Source organism: Cyphomyrmex costatus, unplaced genomic scaffold, assembly GCF_001594065.2.
Source record: "Cyphomyrmex costatus isolate MS0001 unplaced genomic scaffold, Ccosl1.0 scaffold92, whole genome shotgun sequence".
Lineage (NCBI taxonomy): Eukaryota > Metazoa > Arthropoda > Insecta > Hymenoptera > Formicidae > Cyphomyrmex > Cyphomyrmex costatus.
In genome coordinates this window covers 308,422-312,507 of record NW_017280506.1, presented here as the reverse complement: position 1 = coordinate 312,507, position 4,086 = coordinate 308,422, and positions in this window count along the sequence as shown.

Below are 4,086 nucleotides of genomic sequence, written 5' to 3'. Positions count from 1 at the left end.
AAAAAAAAAAATGCAAAAGTACATTTTTAAATTGATTTTAAAAAAGTAACGGAAAAGTAACGAAAAGTTATTTTTCAAGTAACGGTAACTGTAACGAGTTACTTTTAAAAAACGATAACTGTAACTGTAACTAGTTACATTTTTTACTCGGTAACGAGTAACTGTAACTAGTTACTTTTAAAAAGTAACTTTCCATTCCCTGTATATTAACATATAAAAATATACTTGATATATAGTCTGGTCCGCGGTAAAAACAGTCAAAATTTGAAATTTGGCCCTTCGGACTAACTACTTGGGCAACCCTGCTCTAGAATTTAATAAATATAGTCTCATCTGTATTCCCCTTCTATGGTTTTAGATTCACTCGGCAAGATGTCTGTAACAACGACACGATACATAGCGGAGAAAAAGAGGAAAGAGAAGAGAAGAGAGAGAAAGGAAGAAAAAAAAATTTGCACTAATTAAGGACAGCACAAAATAATGATAATATATTTACAAGAAAGAAATAGTATTCTTATGACATTGAATAAAAGAAAATACGAAATAAAGGAATCGTGTATATGTGTACAGCTAATAATGATAATAATAATAAAATATAAAAAAAGAAAAAGAATATATTTTATTTTATTCGAGGGTGATAACTTCGATCCCTTCCATCTCACTGCGTCCCGAGTTCTCCTTTTTCCCTCTTACCTATAAGGGTAATGTCCCATGGAGCGGTTCGTGCGTAAGCGGATTAGCGGATCGCCAATCACAGAATCGTTCTGTTAGATCTGTTTACAAATTTTGCAAGCAAATCAAACAGAACGATTCTGTGATTGGCGATCCGCTAATCCGCTTACGCACGAACCGCTCCAAGGAACATTACCCTAAGGGAGATCATATTTTATTATATATTTTATCGGATCGCTGGCATCTCATTTTTATTTAATGGTCATTTGCAGTCCTCTTCTTTGAATGGCTGCGAAGCCATGCACTAATGGACCTGGTCACTGATGTTCTTAAAAAATTTCCTCTGTATTGTTTGGCACATGTATCTGAAAAAAAAAGTTATACATGATAAATACCAAATACCAAAAACTCATGAAAATTAGACGCGGATCTAAGTGCATAACATAAGTAAAAACAAACGGACGAATCGGCTGTGATTAATTAAAAAAAATAAATTAATACCAATAATGCATGCGCCACACTTCATCGACTTAATTCCTTTTTTTAATTTCGTTCCTATCCAGTTCAGACTAGATGCAAGCTCAGGAGAAAAAAGTTTTTTACATATACTGGTAGCCATTTCTCCCTCGTTTGCCCCTTTGCCAGCTACGACACTAAGATGAGATACCTGCAGAAAAACAAATGATAATAAGTTAAATTAGGTCACTATAATAAATAAATAATAAAGTACGCTATAATAAAGTACTTACAGTGAAATCATAATTGTTGCTTTTTTGTAGGAACAATTCGAATTCATAAAAAGTGTTTTTGTCAGGTAATGGAAGAGTGGGCCATCCCTCTGGTTTTTTGACATTTTCATCAGTCCTGATTAAGTCCATAATTAAATCCAATTTATGATCAAAATTTTGAAAATTCCGCGAGAGCTCTTCTTGTTTGGAGAGGATTGTTTTGAGCACAAGAAACATACCTGTAATATACAAAAAATCGAAGATTCACTCTTTTCAAAATTTTAAAATATGAAATAGAAATAGTAAAAAAATTAACAATAAAATTATTTAGCTCTTAATTATAACTTTCAAAAAATATGCAACACGGAAGTATTATAGTTTAGTGTACTACGAGAAATGGATAAATAAATATAATTCCATACACACTTACTTGATGCAGAAGGTAAAGTTTTATTTTGATCCATATTTGAGCTGCTAGCTGTTGAGAATGCTAAAAAAATTAAAATGTATTATGCAACCAGTAAACTATAATTCTCTTAAACATAAATATATATTTTACTCAAACAATTTAAAATAAGTAGTACACTTACCAAATGATCTTTCTTTAATACAATTTCCGGCATTCAACGCTGAAGGAGGGCATGTTTGAGAGGAAGATGATTCGTTATAACCAAATGAGAGTTCAGACCAATTAGATGATGCAAAATTTGGATTACTAGATGTGGTAGATGTAAAATTAGCAGATGTAACAAGGGTGTCTACTGGACAGAGATTTATAGCAGAACGAGAAGGACTGATTAAAAAATCATTGAACCTTGAACGCGACGTCTTATTAATTTCATCCTGTACTTCTGTAATAATAAACAAATAATGTGATGTATTACTAGAATATCTTAAAATATTACCAATTTTAATGATACTTACCGACGAATAAAGGAGATACTAAAAGGTCAGATGATCTCGACTCTAAACCACGTTGGCCACTACCCTCATAGCGTAGCATATCCATTTCGTCGTCACTACAACCACCAAGCACTTGATTTTCATTTTCTGTTGTTCCTGGATTCCCTCGAGACCAATCTTTTCTGGATATTTGAGCTTCTCTTTCGCTTTCTTTCTTTGCTTTCTCTCGATCTTGAATTCTTTTACGAGCCTTTTCAAGTTCCACATTAACATCTTCTACATCTCGCTTTTCTTGAACATCAACTGCTATTTCCTCTTCTGTCTGTGATTCATCATCTACTGTATTTATTCGAGCCCGATTCTTGTTCTCCAGCCTTCTATCTTTCAGCTTTTGCAGAGCATTCCGTACAGACGTACTATTTCTAATTTCAGATTTCTTTCTGTTATAAGTAAACTTTGGTGGTACGGGAAGAGCCTTTCCCTTCTTGGTCTGTACGTGATCTTCCTCATCGCTATCAAATAATATATTTCTCTTCTTCTTTCGCATACCTCTTCCAATATCTTCATCAGTATCAAGCTCATCTGTATCTTCCGCTCTTGGAAGCATCTGTCTAGCTTTTTTATATGAATCTAAAGACAACAAAACAAGCGACAAATGTTGAAACAGGGAACTTGCTGACAGTATCGTACTTTTGAATTCAGGATATAAACTCACCATAAGTTCTTCGCAATTTACATGGATGACTCTTCCATGTATTGGAATTTGGATCAAGATATGTTTTCGTAGCTTCTTCTTTGGAATTTTGTGGGCATATAACCATATCATCTATAATCCACTTTGTTGGAACAACAGAGGTAATTACTTGTCCCTCCTCACCTTGAGTTTCAATAATACTGTACGATTTTATCTGAAACACAATAAATATGATTGAATTATTTTCCTATTGGAAAAGTATATACTATTATTATGCTATATATACCATATATATTATTATTATTATATACGATTATTACGCTCATATATATAACAAGAATAATAAGGCTAATGAGAGCTATTCGCTGTTGTTAGTGCGATCGTATATAAGATATGTTAAAGTGTGAATATTATATACTACGTAAGTAGTTCCCCCAAATGCGCGCCGAACATCCGTCGAACTTAAAACGCAAATCTAATTAACTACCGTAGTAATATCAGAATTTTTGATGCTTATAGCATCTGAAAATGGATCTTAATAATATGTTGAAAGACATATTACAATCTTAAATTATAATATTAAAGAAGAATTTGATACTTTCGTTTTACGTTTGATACTTTCAAATTATTATTTAAATAAAGAACTTTGTGAAGAATATCACTACGTCGACTTGCCAACAGAGGTCTATAGTTAATCGTGTCATTTCTCGCAAGTGCTGAATTACATGATTATTTGTTTATATAGAACTTCTTTCTAACATCTTTCCCAGGCGTCTAAGGTAGGCTCCCACTACGTTACCTTACTGATGAGTCTAGTAGTGGAAGCCGGGACGAAACGCTAACTCGTGATATTCTTCACAATTCTTATTTTTCTTAGATTTAAATTTATTTCTTCTTTAATATTATAATTTAAGATTGTAATATGTCTTTCAACATATTCAGGGAATGGAAAGTTACTTTTTAAAAATAACTAGTTACAGTTACTCGTTACCGAGTAAAAAATGTAACTAGTTACAGTTACAGTTATCGCTTTTTAAAAGTAACTCGTTACAGTTACCGTTACTTGAAAAATAACTTTTCGTTACTTTT